Source organism: Rhinolophus sinicus, chromosome 17 (assembly GCF_057876585.1).
Source record: "Rhinolophus sinicus isolate RSI-liver-muscle chromosome 17, RSI-T2T, whole genome shotgun sequence".
Classification (NCBI taxonomy): Eukaryota; Metazoa; Chordata; class Mammalia; order Chiroptera; family Rhinolophidae; genus Rhinolophus; species Rhinolophus sinicus.
This window is the reverse complement of record NC_142517.1, coordinates 32,827,939-32,852,802: the sequence shown is the minus strand read 5'-3', so window position 1 is coordinate 32,852,802 and position 24,864 is coordinate 32,827,939. Positions and strand designations below refer to the sequence as shown.

The window sequence follows — 24,864 nt, the reverse complement described above, 5'->3', positions numbered from 1 at the left end:
CCCAGTGTATTTTCCACATGAGTAGTCTGGATAAATGGTTCAGCTATTTTTTTTCTGTGACATATACTTTCTGAAGGCTGGTAGCGGTCAGGAGAAATTTCAAGCATGGAACTCAGAAAGTGTGAGGAGATAAAATTAGGTCAGAATATACACATGGCAAGTACAAATGAAACAATGGTGGGATTGTAGATTCATGAGTTACACTGATGAAAGTTTAGACAACAATAAAGATGACTCAACTGGATCTAGTCACCATTGCTGAGTGGGTGACCTACATGATACATAATAGCAATAATGCATGTGGATAATGAAAATTCATTTCTAGGAAACAAAGTTAACAACCACCCCTCCCTACCCTGAAATGCTGTTGGAGGATTCTCAGTTTTGTGGATTACTACCATGTATTTAGCAAAGTGATAGCTATATTCAGAGTCATGGCCAAAGCTAGGAACTTTGATTTATTTCAGAATTGATGTCTCGTTCGCCTAGAAAAGCTTTTTTTTTCTTCTTTTTTTTTTTCCCTTCTTCACATGATATGTCATAAATGTAACAGTAAGAACTTTGCACATGTAATGTGGTTAAGGTGTTTGTCTTCCCCCAGGTCAGTCCCAGTTATCTTCTTACATTTTTATGTATGCCATTATGTTGTTGATGTCTCACATTGTCCAAAGTTTCATATGTAATCTTCTGGTTCATATACTCACATAACTCTCCAAAATCAGGGGTGAGACAATATGTAAACGCAAATGAAATCATCACTCAGCTTTAAATCGTTGGGTTTATTGCTGAGAGTTCAGAGTCTTTCTGCTTCACCCAAATATTTGATACAGTGATAGCCAATACTGATATTTAATCTCATGTAGGTGAAAGCCACAGTCTTAGGAAACTTTGCACTGATTACTTAGGATTTTATTTTGTGAGAAATCTGCTCAGATTGGTAATCTTGGAATCAGAACAAATTAGGTAGATTAAATGTAACCATTGTCACCCCAATAAATTTTAATTAAAAAAATTTTAATGGAATCAGTCAAAAATTGCCTGAAATATCAAATTACACACAAAGAATGTCAGTCATTTCAATGGAACTGGGGTATTTTGTTACTTGACTAAGATGTCCTCTTCCCTGACAATGCTGGGATAGCTGCTATTTATGTCAACTTTTCACTTCTGGTTTTAAGGTAGGCTACCCCCTCTCTCCTTTTATAAGTCTGTTCTTCCGAAAGATGAATGAAAAATTCAGTGACGTTGCGGTTACCTTGGAAGAGATTTAGATTCCCTCAGGTAATTTTGCATTTCTTTGATAGAGTTCTTTACACCTAATTTATACAAAACAATTTTATTTTATTTTTCCTTTTTTTTAAAAATTAGTAGAAAGGAAGACAGACATATAGTACGTCCCAAATTGTGACAAAAATAAGAACAACAACAAACATAACCTTTTTTTATTGAGTTGAATTTCATAGTTTCCTCCTAGAAAAATTACTTATAGCCCCATTAAACTCTAAGATGCTTGAAAGATCCTATCAGTAATCATCTTTGTATCTCACTGTCCATCATGGCATGTCATACCTGGTAGCAACAAAAAAATACGCACTGAATAAATAACCTAGACTATTTATATAGTTCTGAAAATAGTATTCATCAATCATATTTTGTCTTTTATTGCTGTGTGTGTATGTGTATATAGTGATACTTTCTCAGAAGTATTTTTACTGTTTATCACATAAGCACATGAACAAAGTGTAGAGTAAAAGCAAGGGTGATCTAGTGACAACAAAAGGAAATACCTTTTCACATAAGAACAGATGGCACCACTTCTGATATTTTCAGATTCTTTATTGAAGCTGGTCAAATTTGCAACAGTAAAGGAAAATGATTGTCTGTAAATAAGTCTGTGGTGCTACACATTGGGATTTCCTATAACTGCAACATATATTCATTAGGAATCAAAAGTAAAAACAACAGTTGAAATGTGTAGTTTTGCATATTTTAACAAGTTATTTTGAATTGGTGCAATATCTTCCACTAATTTAGTTTATTAATAATTATATTTCTTTCTGAAACTCAGTTCTCTTAAATGTGTATTTACCCAGGATGGTGAACACATCATATTGTGGCAAAGTCTAACAACATTTAATATTACAGAATGGATTTTGCATAATATTTTGTCAAGTTAGATTTCTGTTAGCGATGCACATTCACATAATTAAATTAACTCATGTCTACTATTACAAATAACCACTAAGAAATGTCTTATAATTCATAATATCAGATATTGCACATCATGCTAATATATTTGATGAGATTAGTATTATTTAATATATGATGAGGCAACCAATAATGCCAGATGGACTAGGGCAGATCAACAAGCCCTGAGGGTATATAATAATCACACAGAGGAAGAAATATAATTACAAATTATAATGATATTTAACTTGAGTTTCTCAAGGAAATGAATAAAACATAATTTCTGTAAGTATATACTTGTAGTTAATGAAAGCCGTTTCATGAGAGGAAAAAATATGAAAGGATATTTTACAATAAGCACCAAAGGAAATAAATTAAGTTAAAAATCAGGAAGGCACTTTTGGGCAACAAATAAGGTCTAGATTAAAATGACGCAGAGAAATTCCAGTGATGATGCAAACAATGGTTCACTTCTAGACTCTGAAGAAGAACCCAGGTACATAAGTAGTTATAGAAATGGGACACAACGATTGAGTGGATTTGTTGCTGAGCAGCACACAGATTTCACAAACGTTTGGGCACATCTTCTATCATACAAGTGGACTATAGTACCATGGAATGTCATTTTCTCATAAAAAAATGTCAATAGGCTGTGATAAAACCCTCAAACTGTGATCATTATATGTATTCTGATTTTTCTCAAATAAAAAATATGAACATTTTTAAATAAAAGAGAAATGATAATAACAAAAAATCTGCTATAAAAATTTTTAATAGGAGAATCCTGAGAAAGTTTTCCTCCTGGTACTAGCCTGGAGAGAAACAGGGCAGCTTCTGGACCTATCTTCCTTATTTCTATTGTTGAAAAACTGACGTGGGTGGTGAACACACAAGGTGATATATAGATGATGAATTACAGAATCGTACACCTGAGACCTATGTAACTTTACTAACAATTGTCACCCCAATAAACTTTAATTTTTAAAAAAGCCATAATATTAAGGGAGAAGGGCAAGAGTTTTTCACCTTTCATTAGTGCTGCAAGGGCGACAAAAAGCTATTAGTGCACTAACCATAGGGCACTAATAAAAACCCATGGCTGTTGGAGAAAGATTGAAAAAAAGCTCTCTATCCATGGGAGGGCAGAACGTGCACTAATCCCAGCATTAAAGCTGAAGAAGAGCAAGATAATTGTAAGGACCACGTATCCTATGCTCAGGGACACGGTATATTTTTAAAACCCAAGCTTAATCCAAATATCAGCCTCCCCAGCAGGCTAACATGCTATGTGTAAAAATAATAATCAAATACAGCTGGGAGAACCGCAGGAGACAGATATTCCCTATGAGGCACAGTGCAAAAAAAAGACTAAATGCCAAGGGTAGAGCAGACATTGAGGAAGGAACTTCCAGCTGAGTAACCCCCAGCTTAAACATACTATGCCACGGCAGGAATTGGATGGCTGTAGAGCACTGAGGGTAACTATAGCAACAATAAATCTCAATCCTCATTTAGCTCCTGACTAGATGAACACAAATGCCACACTAAAATCATCTACCTCATTCTCTATGGCCCGATACAACACGTCGGCATTATATAAAAACATAAAGTCAATTAGTTAATGTCAATGGTCATGCCAATTACCAAGTGCATTTAGGATGTAAGTGTGACAAATGGTGCCGTCAAGTCCTATTACTTGAAGGACTAGTTATTGTTTGTCTTAAAACATGTATATAATGGGTTGTATATGCTTGGCTTTATGAAAAGGTGACATTTCTTTCTATTTGGCAATCTCTTTACAATTGATTGTGATGAGCATTACATTCTGGTTTAACACTTACTCAATAATAATTTGTTTTCTTTCTCTTCTACCTTGTCGAAGAGGTTTTACGCTGTCTCCTGAATTAAATGGCCTGGCTGTTGGTCAGTGCCCACACAACAGTCAGGTAAAACACTGAATTACAAAAAAAGGTCTCCATTTTATCTTTCCACTCTTGTGAATACTAGACAGATGAACCACCCTCTCCAAATTCAAGATTTTACTGGTGAAAAAGCATGGGTAATAAGGGCTGTGGAATTCCATTAGGATCGTCTATGGTTGGAAAACATGGGAAGGCAGAAATCTTGCCTGCAGGTGTTCCTCTTAAAGAGCTATTATCTTTCCATCACCATTGGAATGGGTATATGACAATCTTAGAATGGTCTAAACACAGTTCTTTTAACTTGGATAAATTAGCATTAATACCCCTGTAAAATGGATGAGAGCACAATATCTTTAGCTAGTAATGTATTATCTGCTTTGTTTGAGGACAAAGGTTTGAGTGCCTGGTGGTTTAGTCCTGAGTCCACTTAATGTTTTAGCTCTTATTTCATCTCCAAGACCCTCTTATTATTCATACATTTTGTATGTAGGAAAACAGAGATGACAAAGGGCCCTGATCAGGGAATCATTGAGAATTTAAATAAAAGACTGTGCCCTCATATGGATGTGACAGGATCCAGAGTAGATAAACTAGTTGCTTGAAAAAAGGCAAATAAACAAGGTTTTAACTGATGACTATCAACAAGGGAAAGAAAACCAGATGCCATTAATTTACATTTTCCTTGTCTCAGCGCCTGGAATGCCAGCCCTTCCCATCTGAATCATCTGCAAAGCTGATGCCATTGAAAAGCTAGCTGCCCAGGATTTCCATGTTACCCACATGCATTCCTCATTGATGGGAATTACTCACTGAAAAGCTTCTTTTACCCTCTGCAGAAGTACTCCGGAGAATGTTTTCAGTTTACAGCCCCACGCTTGGAAAAGAGCCCTGGCTACTGCATGGAATTCAGCTACCAGCCTACTCTTCTCTTTTGATGAAGCAAGCACATTGGGGTCCATGAAATGATCACATCTAAGATATTGTAGCCAAGAAATTCTGACTGTCCACCTCCCACAACTATGGAAGAACTAAGGATGTTAAAAACCCATCAAGACGAACTGCGAAGGGGAGCACTTGAAGTCTTTCTGCTAACGGTGAGCTGGGATAAGACGCAGTGGTATACTGAGAATATGGGTGAGTCCCATTGATTTCCATTAGTGGTTTGTTGTAGCTCAAAATTCACTGGCATGGACCTTAGGAGAGATTAAAATCATGCTCATGTCTTAGCATTTTTTTGTCTGCGTTCTCTTGCTGACTATCCAACCCCAAATTAAGGTTGTAGGATGGCCAGGACAGATAATTACTTCAATCTTGACATCAGGTACTCAGCTTTAGGACAATCTAGAGAAAGGCAAAGGAAAAAAAAAATAAAGACTGCAAAAATGGCTGCTCAGATAGAACTCTTTACTAAAGGGAATAATCCCTATTATGGCCAATTTATAAAGGCAAGGAAAGAAGAAGGAAGACTGTATGTCACTGTTGCAAGGAGCTGGGATGTTAGGAAAAGGATTGTGGAAGAAAACAAAAAACAAATGCTGTAGGATACAGAAATTACAGAAACAAGAGAAATAGGAAAGCCAAAAGGACAAAATCCTCAGCTAGGAGATAATTGCCAAATGGCTCAAAATTAACAGACTGAGGGAATCTTGGAAGTGGAAACTTATTAACCATTTATGCCATAACTTTCCCCCAGGGCAATCTATCCTCCATCTTCTGATAGATACTGGTGTTACTTATCCTGCAATTTCCTCAGATATGTCTTCCTTTTCATTTGGTAAAGACCAATATAGGTTGTTAGTATTTTGGGTCAGCTTTCTTCTTTTCTCCTTTTTCACTACTGTTCCCGTACAGGTATGTCCTCTTACTGAGAAACACATATTCTTACTTTCTCATATCTGCTGCAAAAGCACCCTGATCTGAAACAAATGGAAGCATCAAAGTCTTAGGGAATAGATATTGGGGTTTAATTTGAGATATAGAACCAATAAAATACCTTACCAAAAAGATAGGTCATACCTGTACGTAAAAGAGTGTTATTTCTTGAGTGCTCAATTAAATGAAATAAAACTGGTTATAAAATAATTAGAAAAACAAGGGTAATTTTAAAAGGGGCACTAACCCTATAATACTCCTTTGCTTCCAGTAAAGAAGGATGGAAAATTTAGTAAAGATTGTCAACCCTATATAGATTTGTGAAAGGTTTTAGCCATTAATCTCTGTAGTTCTTAACCCTGTAACTCTTCTGAACTATTCTGACTTCTAACTCTGCTGCTATTATCTACAAGTGCATCTCTGTAAATAATCTTTGCTCTGTGAGTCTTCCCTCCCTCCCTTCTTCTCTCCCTTCCTTCCTCTTTTCCTCCTTCCTTCCCTCCCTCCCTCCCTCTCTCCCTCCTTCCATTCCTTTCTTCCCTCCTTCTTTCTCTTCTGTTCCTCCATTGGACCAGTCTGAATTCTTGTTTGCTTTTGCTTTTGCTTATGAAGAAGGCCAGTATTTATGGCAGAGTACACCTCAAGGTTTTGGGACTCTCCTATTCTTTTCTCTAGTTATTTAAAAATAAAACAGACAATTTTGGAGACTAGTCTGGTGTTGTAGATAGTGGATTACAGCTTTTGTATAACAAACAAAATTTCTGACTGGGCAATTAAATAATTCTCTGGATCTTCTGGTTTGGGCCCTATAATCTGAAGAATGTTTTGAAAAACTAAAATTGGCTATAGTCTCTTCTTTAGCTTTGAGGTATCTCTAATTTTGAAAAATCTTGCCTAATTTATGTGATATTCCTTTTCATAGTGCATATTTGATAATGTTTACTGATGGGTCATGAACTTGGGATAACAGTGGCAAGGCTTTCTATGTTGTGACTTATTATAAAAACTTAGAAGCTTGTGTTTTGTCTGGAATTAAGTCTGTGTAAGCAGAAGAGTTAATAGTAGTTACTACAATTGCAATTCTTGATTCTGGATTTAATACGAAAAGTGCATTACAAATATTGTACCTTTGGTGCCTGTCACATAACATAGAAAAAAATTTAAAATAGAGGATTTTCTACTAAAAACAAGAACTAAATATCCGATGAAGAATTTATAGCTGCTCCATTAGAAACTTACAATTGCCTTTTCAGATATCAGTAATTCATTATGAAGCTCACACACAGGCCGAAAGATGAAGTGACTAAAGCTAATAATTTTGCTGATAGAACTATAAAAGCTGCTATTAAAATGTGGCAATTTTCAAACTTAGAAACTTCACTTTTAATACAATGAGAAACTTTTGTTCATTTTCAAAAATATTTGTTTCATGAAAGAAAATAGACAAATGGACTATAAAAGGGACTAAAAGAAATTTGACAAGACTATGGGGATTACCCTACAAAATAATTCCTGTACTACAATCTTTATTTGCTTGGTTAGTGTTATGGTAACCTAAAAAGAACCATCTGAATAAAATAAGGGTTATGAGGACACTAAATTTATTTATTTTTTTGCCATTTTCTAAAACTAAAATTTATTGGGGAGACAACAGTTAGCAAAATCACATAAGTTTCAAGTGTACAATTCTGTAATACATCATCTATATATCATATTGTGCACTCACCACCCAGAGTCAGTTCTTCTTCCATCACCATATATTTGATCCCCTTTTCCGACTTCTATCACTCCCACCCCTTACCCTCTGGTGACCACCAAACTGTTGTTTGTGTCTATGAGTTCTTGTTTCTTACTATGCCTACCAAAACAGAAAAAAAATATATTTAAAATACATTAGAGACTTGTGATTTGTTAACAGAATTTTTATAAACCCCTGCCAAGGTAAGCACAAGAAGTTCTCCCTGATGAACTTTACCAGGAACTTAGTAGGAGATGGATTTCATGGAACTAATTCTTGTAAAGTTAAGAGACATGGTCTAGTTTTGATATATATGATGTCTGGATCATCTGAGTTCTTTAAAAGCTGGTACTCAGATCATGGTAATGAGTCTTTTAATAATTTTCACTTTTGAACACCAGAATATTTGAATCAGACATGGAAAGTTACTTTATTTCTACTGTCATCCAGGAATTATAAAATGTTTATAGATTCCGACCCTAAGTAGTGTCAACTTACAATTCAGATTGCAACACAAATGTCACCAATTTGCATCCCGTTTTATAGATGTAGAATAATGTATCTTTTTTTCCAGCATTACAGTTAAATTCTTATATATGTGTGTTTGTGTGTGTGTGTGTGTGTGTGTGTGTGTGTGTGTGTGCCATATATATATGGTAGTGTTTATGTGTATGTGCACATAAATTATATATAATTTAAATCTTAATTATATTTAATTATAATTCATAAGTTTCTACACTGAAACAAACTTCTATAAGAGCAGATATTTATTTGGTTAACACAAATGCTTAATGAATATTTAGCAAATGAATGGGTTTGTGAATAAATGGTTATTTTTCCTGTTTTTAGCACCAACCTTACTTATTTGACAGTGGAGCTATGACTACAGATATAACTTCACTTCAAAACTGACAACTGGTCGTATCTTTAAGTTGACAGTTTAAAGTTCTTTGAGCTGTCAATTCAAAATTGATTATAAGATCTATCTGCATAATATACACATTTTTAGACATGCTGTTGAATATATTAATTTCAATATACTGATATTTAATAAAGAAACTCTTGCTGTTTTTGTGGTTATGTATATATGTATATACCAATAACCATATATGGATATATATATCTATCCATATATGGATCGATATATGGGCATCTATCTATCTATCTATCTATCTATCTATCTATCTATCTATCTCCACATATGGATAGATATATCTTTATCTATATATCTATATATCTGTATCTATATCATCTCTCTCTCTCTCTCTCTCTCTATCTATCTATCATCTATCTATCTATCATCTATCTATCTATCTATCTATCTATCTATCTATCTATCTATCATCTATCTGTGTATTTTAAGTGGCATATTACCAGATAAAAATAATATTTCCAAATCATGGAGTAATTTCAAATATTTGCAGCATTTTGTGAATTGCTTTGTGTTTACTGTAAATTCTTCCATAGCTTAATACCTTTTTTTCTATATTAGTACTAATGACTTTGATTTCTGTATTGTTTTTCTGTATCAGTATTTCGGTACATCCTATTCCCCGGTTTCCTGCTTCATGGTTTTCCTGTCAAGCCTACATGCTCTTGTTACCTGAAACAAACATTTGGAAAAAAAAAAAAAAAAGAAAGAAAAAAGACTCAGCAGTGCTGCCTGGCTTGTTTCCTCAGATTGAAGTAGACAGAAAACTGACATGTTAAACTTTTATTTTATCGTGAAAGCAAAGCGCTCCTCTGCTAAGTTGGAGGTGGAGGAGGTGAAAGAGGCTTTTATCCTTGTAAGGTCTGGGCCTCTTTTTCTGATGAGAAATCAACCTCTATTGTGGAAGAATAGGAGCAACATGAGTCTTTTGTACTCTTGGGCATAAAGAATGAGATGAGATGTAAGTTCTGTAGATGTAGAATAGAAAAGAAAAAGGAAAGTAATTGGCGTGTGGGTCCTTCGGCAGCCTAAATCAGAGATCGTCCTGAGATCAAGTTCAGGCTGGTGGGAGGACTGGAAGTTTTGGGGCCTGTGGAGAGTATAAAGAACCAACATGAGTCAGCTTTATGGAGACTAGAGGTGGCTGCTGCCAAAAGAAATCCATCTGAGCTCCGAGTGTAGGCAATCATCAGGCTTTGAACCCTTGTCAATACTTCACTTTGAATTCACCATAATATGTTGTAAAGCCAATGTCTGAGGAAGCCCTTCTAAACTCTGCTCTGTGGACTCCATCCAGCAATCTAACTACAGAATCACTTTGGGGAAAGAGTGAATAAAAGGGAAAATATGCACACAGAAATCATTTTTAAAATTTCCAGAATTAATGAAAGAATGAATTGCTATATTTTAAGTACCCACCTATTCTCCAGCCCTCAGGAAATTTAAGAATGGAAGAAAAAAAGGAAGGAAAAATTGTACACTTGAGACCTATATAATTTAATTAACCAATGTCACCCCAATAAATTTAATAAAAACAAAGAAATTATTTATTTGTTGTAGCATTTGGCATAGACTAATGGGCTCAAATCTTCTTACTACCCTTTTTAGTTAACTAAGGGAATTTATTTCTGATTATTAAAAATGATGCATGCTAATTACAATTTTTAAAATTATAATGCATACATGCAAGGTAAAAGTATGCTATAATTTCATGACTTGCAAAATTATCAGTTATAGCATACTCCTGATTTTTTACAACTGTAAAACACTGTAATTCATGACAAAATGGGTGAACATTTGCTTCCTTTAAATATTTGTGCTATTATCAACAATAATATTGAAATGAACGTTGTATAATTATCACAAGTACTTCTATATATGATACTTTTTAAATGTAAAAGTACTTATTAGATTATGAATATTTTATATTTTAATATATGGTATATTGCTGAATTGTTTCAAATGGTTATAGCATACTGCATATCCTCTAAAAATTATATTGCTTTTTTTACTAAACTCTGAAATAAAGTGCTAATTTTTTGTTAATGTTCAAAAATCTGATAGTTAAAATAATATCTTCTAATTATTTTTAATTAATTAGTTCACTTAGATTTGCATCTATTTATATCTTTATCTACCATTGTTTCTTTTAACATAAATGGCCCACTTTTATATGTAGTCAGTTAGTTTTTCTTGATTTGTCGAAGCTCTTTTTTTCTATCAAAATTAGTACTTTGTCCTCTAAAAATATTTTCCTAAGTATGCTGTCTTTCAGATTTATTCATAGCATCTTTTGAAGTTAAAATTTTAAATATAATATTTACCCTTATGTTACTATCTTCAGAGTTAGGCCAAGAAAGTCCACAATTCTGATTATAGAACTAGTCTTCCATATTTTTTCTAGAATACTTTGTTCATTTTGCAGTGGGTTTTTGTTGTTGTTGTTGTTAGCTGTTTTGATTGTTAGTGTATGTCTAAATTTAAATCACCATTTAATCTTCATTTTAGAAGTTGAAGAAATAGAAATAATGGTACAAGGAATAGATCTAATTTTCCTTTCTCCAATCTAGTAATATTATATATCTAACCAATTTAAAGCTCAATTTAAACTGTTTAGCAACGTAAAGAACATTATTGGTTTATGTCATGTAACCAGCCAGTGGTAGGTCTAATCTCAGTCTGACCTGTACCTCAAAGTTCAAATGACCTTCATCCTCAGGTTTCAATTACATCAGTACCTGGTCTTTTAAAACTTTTTTATCTCTTAGTTTTGTTTTGCCTTTATTTTCAGACTCATGTCAACTTGACTAATGATTCTTAAGTTTACAGCTCCCACTTTCCAATCCAAAGGAAAAGAGATAATTATTTTCATAATTTGAATAGAAGTCCTGGGATTAATTCTCATTTTTTTGTATTTAGTCTAAAGCTCATTCCCAAAGCAAACATGGTCAGGTCATCAAATGCTGCTGAGTGGGCTTCTCCTCCCCCCTAAAACTGCATGCACCACCCCTGGAGCAGCATGAGAGTAAAATCAGGAGAAAATTTGAGTAATTTTACAAGAGCAGGGGAAATGGATTTGAACAGCAAGAAAAACAATTATCCACTATTAGGAATTAATGATCCCATCACCCTTTTAAAATGTAATGAATCATTTCTAACACTGATTTGAAATAACATTTAGCACAGAGGCTAAATTTCTATGTGTTGGATTTTTCCCCCCAAACTAATAGAAGCTTCTCTCCTGGGTAGGAATATTGTTGATTCTGTTGGGCACTGTGATAATGACTGTATATGATTGCATTATTTGAATTGTAAATATAAACCAAGCAACCTTATATGGTATGGATAACAGATGCTGTCCATGTCCTACCCATTTTCTCTAGCAGGCACTGATCCATTACATGTAGTCTTTTACAGGTTATGTAAAATCATGTTCCTTAAATGTCAATGGCTTCTATGGAAAACACCAACTCCTCTTTGCCTAAGACACTTTGCTGACTACAAAACCGTTTTCAGCCTTTGTATATAGTAATCCAAAGGTCCCAGGGAGTTAAGGACCTTGAGGGGATCATCCTCAAAAATCACATATGGGAGTTTGTGGATAAATACTTCAAATTCCTTGCTCTAGAGTAGGACAACTCAGTCAGATTATATTCACTTTTTCAGAAATCCCCAGTAGAATTGAGCCTTGGTTTCCACAGCAGAAATCTGCTCATTAACCACCTGCACTGGCTTCCTTCCTTTCTCTCTGTCTCACTTTTCCACTATCTCATCAGTGTCTCTAGGAGTTACTTCCCAAATCAATTGCATGCCCTCAAATAATCATGAGCTTCTCTAGAAATCCAACCTAACACTGTGAGATTTTATTTATTGAATTCAGTCAAGATTGTATTACACAATTTATTGCACAAACCTAAAAATATTGTATAACCCATAGTACATGCATTTAAATGTTAATAACTTATCTTTCCCATGCCTACTCTCCATCCCTGCAACAAATATTGACATCAATGGACTCATGTGGTGTAATATCACTTCTCTTTAGTTTTGTTTTAGAAGAATGTCAAAACGGCATATACATAATTTGGAAGTTGATAAAGCAGCTCTTAGGAGTGAGGTTTATAATCTCAGATGAATGATATATGAATGCCAACTCTCGTATAAAATACATTCACAATGGCTCCTGTCTCAATATCTTGCTTTTGGAAGAAACAGTCTCTTTTTTTTATCTATTCTTGCACTGTCACTCTCAAATCAATTTTTTAACTACTGAAATTTTAAAATAACTTTAACACATGGTATACATGCATTCTTTCTTTTCAACATCTTTGGCTGTTTCAAACGTCTATTACTACATATTAATCTAATTATAAATCCACCAAGTTAAAAATAACAAAAGTATGCTATAAAGATTCTGATCATAACTGTATCTTATGTAATAAATACAGAATAATAAAAATCTTTACTTTTAAAAATTTCTATCCAGCCTCATGCTATATTTTCCTCTTGGTCATGTTTTGTTTTATGTTATTTAATAACATTCTTTGTATATGTCTTGTGTGCATTAGTTCTTGCACAGTATTGTAGATTGTATTACTATCACAGTATATCATTTTCCTTCCATTTTCTAACACTAAGGTGTTTGTATTAAATCATCTAAACTATTCTTCTTGAGATCCCTTCTTCAAATCCCCCCAAAATTGATTTGGCACTCAAAGAAGAGACATGCTAAAATTTTATTTCCAATTTTACCACCTTTTGTATATATGCACAGTTCCTACGAATATAGAGGAAAATTCCAGGTGTTTGAAATTACATATGCACTTTCCTTTGGTTCATTCATTCCCGTTGAGAATTCACCTTTATAAGCATCTTGGTAGCCATCAACCATAAATAAGCATGTGTTCCACAATATTCTTATCAGCAAGTCAGCCAAAGAAAGAAATTTGAGAAATTTGAAGGAAGCATTTGGTTTCTATTTTTTACTGTGAGCTGGAGTCTCCCTATAGAAAAACAAATGTCAGCTGCTGAAATGTCATGTTGTTGTGATTTTTATGATAAACAAGGAGAGAGAACCATGGTTAAACCAGTGAGTGATCAAGGGTTTCATAAGGGAAGGGCAGGCTACCTTAAGATTAATGAAACCCTGTCTCTTAACTTTTAGGAGAGGCTGCTGATTGAGAAGGCAGCTTCCTGGAGAACAAAATCAGCGAGTGCTGTGTTTCAGAGCACAGTCCTTGACTCAGAAATTTGTATAACTTAGTCTTGAATGAGCACCTGTCATAGTTGTCCAAATGTCACCAAATGGGTCAAGGATCTGATAAACAAACAGCCACAGAAAAGCTCCATTGAATCTTTATAGTTGCTTTTGGGATTTTTTAGGATACACATTTTAGCAATCTTCTGCCTTGTTCCTTGAAATAAAAAAAAATCTTTGAAAATCAAATCTCAGTACTGTTAAGAAACTTCTTCCTCTCCCTCAATACCTAGAATCCTGCATTAAACATATCGTATGCACTGTTTTACACACGTTGAGCCACTGCTACTGCAAACTGTTCTGTGTAGGTTTTAACTAGCTTCATTCAGGTACAGTCTGAACATACTTCATCTCAGATCCAGGACTCTGCCTGTCCCTCTCTCCCTCTCTTCTCAGTTAACATCTACTCTGGATATGAGTTTGCATTCCCTGACTGTGCTATTTCTGCCAGAGTTACTGTCCTGCTCTCTTAGGTCTTACAGGAGTCTCTCGACACAATCTCATACGCAACGTTGTCTCCCAAGAGGTGATGTATTTCTATGGCAAGGAGGTGATCCAATGGATGCCTAACTGTAGGACCCATTAACTTTTTAATATAGTTCAACAGTCAAATGCAATTGATCTAATAGAGAACATGAGATCTAAAATTAGAGCTCCCTTTTCAAGAGAATGAAACAAAAGTTTCACTGAACTTGAAGCCAAAATTAACACCTGGTCATATTGAGGTTCTTAATGCCAGTAATCCAGTAGGCACAGAAAAAAGCTTACTATATTGGCAGGAATAATTGAACTCTGATTTCCATCAGGAGCCAGGATTTTTGATAGACAACAGGAACGTGGAAAATTATGTTCTAGCCCAGACACTAAGTAGCAAATGTGCAATTAAAGCAGTCACCGCTTGACAAGGTTAAAGAAAGTGAGGACTCAGATCTCTTGGTGATATCAGCAGAAACACAGGCCAGTAGAAATGCCAGATGAGGGTAGACACCAATGAAAATGGGAGGTGAGGAAAAGAGACGAGTATCCTCACAAACCAGTATAGCAATGCAGAGTTGAGCCCATCATCCTCTTCCCTTAAGTCTTTTCAAAGACAGACCTGGACCTTCCCCTTTGTGTCAATTCTGTAATGGATGAGAATTAATAAAGGATATGAACATAGTGGCCGCTGCTATAACCAGTCCTGCAGCCCAAGTAGCAAACTCCTCCTGTTTCTAACCTGGGGCTTTGCTGTGGCTGTTGAAGTAGAGACAATGAGAACAGCTTATGCATTTCCTAAATTGGTGACTATACCCCTACGAGGACAACCTTTGACCAATGGTGTATAATTGTTTCCTTTCATTTCCCTCAATGTCAATCCTGAGATGCATTTTATTTGACTCTTCATGGGATCCTGTTTGGATGAACAAGCGGTTGTTTGATGACTGCAGTACACGTCCTTGTATAGGTTCTCCCTCCTTTCTGGCTTCACACATCTTCCTTACTCTTGCTCCATGGTCACATTTTATAGTGAAGTCCTGTCAAACTCTGCTCTCTGGGAAACTCAGACTCCCATTGACTCCAGGGCACACTCATTGTGAGTATTTTTTGAGCTTATGCTTTGTTCTTTGGGCCATGAAAGACAGTGCCGGGGTGCTCATTGCCTTAGTCTATGTAGTGTATTTGGGTGTAGGTAGTTGGACAGCTTAAGGAATCCACTTACTGCGCATGCCAGGCTTAGAAACAGCGTTTTCTTTACACTTTTCAGGAATCTCATTGACCAGCATTCACAGCCTCTACCTTAATTTTGAGACCACTGTGTGCTGGGCAGTAATAAGATGCAGGTCCAGCCACTCATTGCTTCTGTGTTGTTGTCTACAGGAATTCAACTTTCTCTGAGCTCTGGCTACTTGCTCTTCAATTCTTGGCGGCACTCAAGGATAATGCAGCATAATTGCATTGAGCATAGACTTTAAAAATGTTAAGGACTCTTTAATCTCTCTTGGGATAATAAAAGTCAAATTTTCTCAGACTTAAAGGCTTGGCCACTTGCATTCTTCCCTAAAGAACTTTATGTGATAAAGTAAGACAGCTAATTTCCCACCTTTCTTACTTTACAGAAGTTTGGAGGAAAGCAATATTTATTTATTTTTGGTGAGGTGAAAAGAGTACTAGACTTGGAATTCAGATATGATATTGACTTTTATATCTATTTCTTACTTACTGTATGTCTTTGAGCAGGTCTGAGCCTTAGTTTCTTCATCTTTAATTTAGAGATAATATCTACAATACAAAATTACTGTGAGGATAGATAATAAGCAATACTATTTGTGGTCACAATTTGTTGAAAATTTACAGAAATGTAGGAATTTTCCATTATTAGGTTACATAACTTTCATGTTGTAGTGTTGGCTATATCCAAACTTTTTTTCAAAAAAGAAACACTATCTGTTGAAATGTACTTTTTTTATTTATTTAGGTGACACTGATTAATAAAATTGCATAGGTTTCAACTGCACAATTTCTATAATACATCTACATATTGCACTGTGTGTTCACCACCCAGAGTCAGTGCTCCTTCCATCTTTAATATAACATAATAAGAGAGTCTATCTCAGACTCATTTAAAATGAACAAATATGTGCATCCAAATCCCATTGCACCAGGGTCAGAAGAAGGACGCACTGCTGACAGTTAAGTTTGATTTTTCTATTCTTATGAAGGTCATCTAAGTACCAACATGCATTGTGCCACATAGTATTGACATGCAGTCCTATACATCAAAATAAAAAGAATATATGCACATAAATATAAAAACTAGAAATATTCTCTATATTGAAAATCATTCTTTTCCTATCTGGTTAGACTGTAATATTTACCCTTAACTTTATTTATTTATGAACTGAAAATAAAAAATACCTCCCATAGAGAGTTGATTTTTTTTTTTTTCCAATGATTCCTCACATTTAGAAATGTAATAAATGTTTAAGGCATGTTTACTGAAGAAATTTCTAAGAATCAACATAGTTAAAATGGCCATATTACCCAAAGCAATATACAGATTTAATGCAACCCCCATCAAAATCCCAATGACATTTTTTAAAGAAATAGAACAAAAATCATCAGATTTGTTTGGAACCACAGAAGACCCCGAATAGCCAAAGCAATCTTAAGAAAAAAGAATAATACTGCAGGTATCACACTCCCTGACTTTAGCTTGTACTACAGGGCTACAATAATCAAAACAGCACAGTATTGGCAGAAAAACATACACATAGACCAATGGAATAGAATTAAGAACCCAGAAATAAAACCACATAAATATGGACAGATACTTTTTGACAAAGAAGCAAAAAACATACAATGGAGAAAAAAACAGCCTCTTCAATAAATGGTGCTGGGAGAATTGGAAAGCCACGTGCAAAAGAATGAAACTGGACTGCTATCTGTCACCATATACCAAACTTAATTCAAAATGGATCAAAGACTTAAGCATAAGACCTTAACACAATAAACTGCATAGGTACTAATCTTATGGACCTTGGGTTCAAAGAGCATTTTATGAATTTGACTCCAAAGGCAAGGGAAGTAAAAGCTAAAATAAACTAATGGGACTATATGAAACTTAAAAGCTTCTGCAAAGCAAAAGAAACCATCGACAAAATAAAGAGGCAACCAACTGAATGAGAGAAGATTTTTGTAAACAGTGCCTCCGATAAGCGGCTAACACCCAAAATATACAAGGAACTCATGCAACTCAACAACAAGGAAACAAACAACCCAATTGAAAAATGGGTAGACGACCTGAAGAGACGTTTCTCCAAAGAGGACATACAAATGGCAAATAGACATATGAAAAAATGCTCAACATCAATAATCATCAGAGAAATGCAAATAAAAACCACAGTGAGATTCACTCCAGTTAGAATGGCTATCATCAACAAGACAAATAGTAACAAGTGTTGGAGAGGCTGTGGAGAAAAAGGAACCCTTATACACTGTTGGTGGGAATGCAGACTGGTGCAGCTGTTATGGAAGGCTGTGTGGAGGTTCCTCAAAAAATTAAGAATAGAATTACCATATGACCCAGCAATCCCCCTCCTGGGTATCTACCCAAAAAATCTGAAAACATTTATACATAAAGGCACGTGTGCTCCAATGTTCATTGCAGCATTGTTTACAGTGGCCAAGACATGGAAACAACCAAAATGTCCTTCAATAGATGAATGGATAAAGAAGTTGTGGTTATATACACGTGGAATACTATTCAGCGGTAAGAAAAGATGATATAGGAACATTTGTGACAGCATGGATGGATCTTGAGAGTATAATGCTAAGCGAAATAAGTCAGACAGAAAAAGCAGAGAACCATATGATTTCACTGATATGTGGTATATAAACCAAAAACAACAACAACAAAAAACAAGACAAACAGATGAGAAACAAAAACTCATAGACACAGACAATAGTTTAGTGGTTACCAGAGGGTAAGGGGGGAGGGCGGTGGGAGATGAGGGTAAGGGGGATCAAATATATGGTGATGGAAGGAGAAGTGACTCTGGGTGGTGAACAAACAATGAGATTTATAGATCATGTAATACAGAATGTACACCTGAAATCTATGTAATTTTACTAACAAGTGTCACCCCTAAAAATTCAAAAAAAAAGTTTCTAATGAAATCTTTAAAGATTGTAAATTATTAAGAAATCATAAAGTATAATTATCTTTTAAAATATGTCTTTAATGCATTGTCCATGATCAAAAATCTTTCAGTGGGATTATTAAATAATTTGACAATATAAATTAATTCAAACATTACAGTTTTTTACTTCCACATTTATTCCTCCGACATACCATATTGTCATTATATTTGATCATAAAGAATATACAGAAATAATATTTGTAAAAGGGATTCATCCCATTTCATTACTACCCCATGCTAACTGGCCTCATTGCTTGAATACAGGCTTTTATTCTTATTTCCTTTAACAGCTATAAGAGCAGTCCAAGTATTCATAGATGAAAAATGAAGTGGACTGCACTTTTGAACTCTGTGAAAGTGTCTAGAATTGCAGATTATTTGTAGATTGTAGGCAGCAAAGCTTGAAGGGCAACTTTCTGCACCAATTAGGAAAGACAGAATATGCCTTGCTTTCTATCATCTGCATAATTAAATTTGACTTATTTACAATGTGCAAACCACTGTAGAGAAAAAGAGAACAGATTTTTTCAAGCGTATGTTAGCATTTTTTGAATGCTATTATTCTAGGTAGTCTAAGTAGGAGATAATATTTTGTCTTTTATCGGTGATTTTTAAAAAGGCAAAGACTTTCTATAAGCCCAGAGAAATTATTGCACATTGCATACGTACTATGGAAGTTAAAAGACACTGTTGTTTTCCTCTGAATTTATATATTGTATCTGGGTTGTTTGGAAATAAAGCAGTCAAAAATCACTTTTAAAAAGAAAGTTGCACTGTTTCAAACAAATGCATTCACTCCCTTTTTAAAAATATTATGTTCCACTTTGGAAAACAACTTTTTATTTTGAAAATTTATCAAACTTGCAGAAAAGATTAAAAAATAGTACAGATAACTCCTACAGACTCTTTATCCAGATTCACCAATTGTTATTATTTTGCTACATTTGTTTTCTCATTGTCCTGTATACATACATACACAGAATCACACACACAACTACTACTATTATCATTTATTATGCACCACCTGAGAATTGGTTGCTATGATCAAAGATTTAGCAAAAACATTATCCTTTGTGTGAAAATTTGACCTTTGATGAACTCTCTAGCTCTGTTCCTCTGGGTTACCTGATAAGTGTTAGAATGTCAACAGTGTTACAAAATGCTTATGGTAAAACATGATTGTGATTGGTAAACTGCATGAATGCTTGATAGTAAGCCATATTTTGAGTTTCCCTGAATGTGATGACTCATAACTGGAATATCCTGTGTAGGGACCCTTGAAGCACTGTGGAGTTTTTATTAGAGATATTGGTTCCTGTGGAGCCTGAAACTTTTAAGCTTGATCAGCTCTTTCAACCTCCTGATATAGGTCATGTCTTATAGCCTTTGAGATGTTGGACTGCAGCACAGACTTCTGGAGAAGAATGATTCTTGATACCCAACTTCTGGGAAGCTGCAATTCCCACCCTGTTGCTTCTGAATAGAATAGTACCAAGTGTGGCCTGTGAGGATCTTGTGAATCTGAATGACTACTTGAATCTAAGAAGAATCTCAGGTTACACATATCATGCCCCTTGATCGTTAAATTTTTCAGTATATATTTCCTAAAAACAAGGATATTTCTTATATGACCACAGTACACTTAACAAATTCAAAAAATTTTAAATTAATACAGTAGTTTAATCTACACTCTATATTTCAATTTATTCTATTGGCCCAATGATGCCTTTTTTAAAAATAATTTTCCACTTGACTACAGGATCAAGCTCAGAATCATATGTTGCATTTGGCTGTCATCTTTATTTTCCTTTCTTCTGGAATAGTAACAGCCTTTCTTTGTCTTTCACGACACTGACATTTCTGAAGAATGCAGTTATGTTATAGAATGTCCTTGAAGTTGAGATTGTCTCATTCTTCCTCAGGCTTAATAGATTCAGGTTATGCATTTATGCCTCCTCAGCCAGAATATTATAAAAGCAATGCGTCTTTCTCAGGGTGTCACATCTGGAAGCATGTGATGTCCCTCTGCTCTGCATTAGTGATGTTAATTCATATCAAGTCGAGTTATTGTCTTTTTTTCTCCATTGTATAGTTACTATTTTTCTCCTTGCAACCAATAGGCAATCTGGAGGTATACACTATGAGACCATAAAAAAAAACCACCCTGCTATCAATGGGAATCTTAGCCCTCTGAGATTTAACACCCACTGATTATTTTTTCCCAAATTTACTGTTTTACTATGATGATTGTAAACTACGCTCTCTAAGTGCCTCTCTCTCTCTCTCTCCTCCTCCTCCTCCTTTTAATGGACTGAACTGTGTTCCCCAATATTCATATGTTGCAGTCCTAACCCCCAGTATGACTGCATTTAGAGACAATGCCTTTAAAGAGGTTAAATGAGATCTTAAGAATGGGATCCTTCCAACACAGAATTTTATATCTAATAAATATATCCTATAAAAGTGAAGCAATCATAAAACTAAATCCAGATACACCCCACCTTTCTCCCACTGTACTCCAGGCTCATCTTTGTAATAAATCAGTGTGGATCTGTTTCTGTACATTCTTACTTTGTTCTTTTGGTCTATTTGTTTGTCATTGCACAAATCTACGATCTTATTTACAGTGGCTTTATAATAAATTTTGATACCTGCTAGTATTGAACTTTTTCATCTCTTTTGAAATTTTTGTGGTGCATTAAAAATGGCCACCAATTCTTTCTAGCTTTTCCCATAATGGATGAAGTCCATTGCCCTTATGTTTGAATCTTCGTTTGGACTCATGGTTTTTTTTTTGTGTGTTGTTCTTTTTGTTTTGTTTTTTATAAATAATATGGAAGAAGTCATTACAGTGTAGCTCATAAACTTAGATATCATGAAGCTTTCACTCATTCTTTCTTGTTGTCTTTACACAGCTGGATAAGGAGATCTGAGCTAGTTTCCTAGAGGATGAGATGAGAGAGAGATAGAGAGAGAGAGACAGAGAGAGAGAGAGAGAACCCTATCTCTTTACCAGTGCCAACCACTAAAAAGTGACTGATACTTGGACCGTGTAGCCTTTGTAAAGCCATGAGCTTACTCTCAAATCATGAATGAGTTCAGGTGGGACCAACAAAGAAATGCACTCCAAGTTGCTGATCCATAAAAGAGTAAGTTAATAAATTAATGTTGTTTTAAGCTTCTAAGTTTGGGGGCAATATATATATATATATATATGTAGCAATTGATAACTAATGTACCATGACTGTTCCTGATTGTTTGGATTTCCAATTAAATTTCAGATTCACTTTATTAATTTCCACCAACCAAAAACTCATTAGATTTTGCTTGGGATTTCATTAAATCTTCGACAGGAATATTAGCATAGTTAATTTTTTTTTTTCTCTTTTTTTTCACAATTTTGAGATAACTCAATATCCATGTTTTCAAAACAGTGTTTCATTGAATATCATTCCTCCAATGAAATACTCCAGTGCTCAAGGATGAAACAAACAAACCAGACATATGTATATCGTTAAATAAATTTGAAAAACACTGGATGTCGTAGGCAAAATAAAACATAGGCAAGTTAAGATATTAAAAGTTTCTGCAAGGATAAGAAAAACACAAACTTACACCTTAGGGGAGGAAATATATAGAACTTATTTCTGGAGGAACTACCGTGTTTCCCCGAAAATAAGGTCAGGTCTTATATTAAGGTTTGCTTCAACAGACACATTAGGGATTATGTTCAGGGGATGGCATCCTGAAAAATCATGCTACAGCTTATTTTCTAGTTAGGTCTAATTTTTTGGGAAACACGGTAGGAACTTTGAAACACAGTTTGAAAAGCATTACTCATATACTAACTCACATTTCCATGATACATATTCAAAGTGGGTGTGTTATACTTTAAAAGGGCACAGAAGTGCTTAGAGATGAAGTAAAAATGATAGAGTCATGCAAATATCATGCAAAAAAATCAAGTCGTTATGTAATTTATTTTCTTATTTGTCAAGAAGTAAAAGAAAAAATAAACTGCATATATTAGTTCAACTATATTAGTTCAAATATCTTTCATTTTGTCCTGGGCCTTACAGCTAGAGTACCCATTATAGTGATGGTATGTGTGCGTCTGTAATCATTGTTGAAATTAGTTTCACACCTCCTTGAATGATGCCTGCACAAAATAAGTGCTCAGTACACCTTTGTTGACATATTGAATCAAATCTGATCTTAATTGTTATCATCTAATAAGACTGAGGTTCATGACCTTTCCAATATGAGCCTATAGGGGACTTATTAGTATTCAAAGCATCAGAAGACAGCTTGAGTCAATTGAAGTATCTTTCACAACCTGCAGATATTAAAATTCACACTACTTTAGAAAGTCATTAATAAGTCAAAAGCATGTTTGAAATTCCTTATCCTTTGACACAAACTGATGGTAAATTTCAATTTAATTATACTGAGAGAATTTATATTAAGCACATACTATGTGCAAATCTCTCATCTCTACACTATAAAGACTATAAAAGTTAAAAAGGCATGGTATTTTTAACGTGCTAATTTAGTATTTAGAAATTTAGTATTTGCTAAATACTTGGTAAGCATTGTCTATATTAGGCTTTTAAACAAGTATGTCTGTAAGAAACTAGAAAAAGAGGATCAGCTTATATTCAAAATAAACAGAATACAGGGATCAATAAAGGTAAATCAGAAGTAATTGAAAAAGGTTTCAGAAGAAAAATAAATAACATCAATAAAACAAAAAATACAAGTCATTAGAAAAGATCAGTAAAATGAGAAATCTATCAAGAATGATCAAGAAAACAGAAGACACATATTATTATATATGGAATGAGAGTAGTAAAATCACTTCAGATTCAACAGACACGGAGATGAGAATGAGGGAATAATATAAACAACCTATATAAATAAATTAAACTTCAATAAAACAAATATATTTTTGAAAGACAAATCTGGTAAAGGTCACCTGAAAACATCCAATTAAACCATGAGCAAAATATTTGAACAACGATGGAGATTATGGGCAAGCAAATAGTTTCAAAGTTATTAGTGATTATGGAAATGCAAATTAAAATCACTGTGAGATACCAAGAGATAATTAAAAAAAATTTTAATACATACATATTACATATACATATATACTCTTTCTACCAAGTGTCTGAGCTCGGACCAGACCTGTTTCATGCCTTCTTCCTTGCTGTCTATTGAGGTTTTTCTTCTTGTCTGTTCCTAGACTTCATGTTGCTGGACTCCATTAGCCTTTCTCTTAAGTATTTTTTTATGTCCTGATGGCAGCCTTATTCATACTGTCTGGACATTCACACATTTTCTAGCATTATCCATTTTAGATATTGCTTTATGTTTGACTTTCAGTCACAAAAGATGATTCAGTTTCTCAACATATTATCCACAGGAGATGTGGCATTCCAGAGACGTCTAACCTGACCAATGTCATTGATGTTTGTCATCTCATGTCACAAGGGGTAGCATATGCCTAATAACAAACTTATTGAAGAAGTCTCACAAATGGATAAAATGATGTTAAAATGGGTCAAAAGAAAGTTATTTTTGTTAGCTTTGTTTGGTTTCTCATCCTTAAGTTACAGGAAAAAAATATGATTTAAAAAAATCAGTTTTGGGGAAGCTTTACTTATATTCCACGAAGAAAAAATTATAAATGCCCAATTATGCAAATACACAGTATAGTTTTAAGAATTCATTCTTTATTTCTTCAAGTTTAAAGTAAGGCAATGATGCCCTAAAGAAATTGATAAAATATAAATTCCCTGTGGAAACAGTGTGACCAAGAAGCAGATTGTTAGTCTGAATTTCCTTTAGGCATCATTTTCTTAATTTAAACTTGGAATAATGAAGGATGATTTGTAAATTGATTATGTAGGTTTCTGGTTTTAACATGAGCATTTAAAAAATTCTACATGACACCTGCATAGTCAGCATAAGTTTAGATAAATACTGTGGTGTACTGGAGTTCTGAATAACCTCATTTATTTAAATCTGCAAAAGGAAAGAAGATAGGCACAGAATAGACTATACACAAATTGTCTTTTGATAGCAAATGCCCTTGGTGGTTCATAATTGTGAAATTTGAAATATCATACTTAAAATGGATATAGAGCTCATTAAGTTTATACAATTAATAGATAGTACTTGCAAAATTCTACTCTTGGGTATGTTATCTTATAGATCTTCGGAGCATAAAAAGAAAGAAGGGGTCTGATTGTTAAGTATTGATCTTTTAGATAATATGT

At 34.3% G+C, this 24,864-nt stretch overlaps 1 pseudogene; it reads left to right on the top strand.

The window, feature by feature from the left end:
- Positions 1-2,615: 2,615 nt before the first annotated feature.
- LOC109459962 (large ribosomal subunit protein uL1 pseudogene) overlaps positions 2,616-24,864 on the top strand; it is a 108,409-nt pseudogene continuing 86,160 nt past the window's right edge.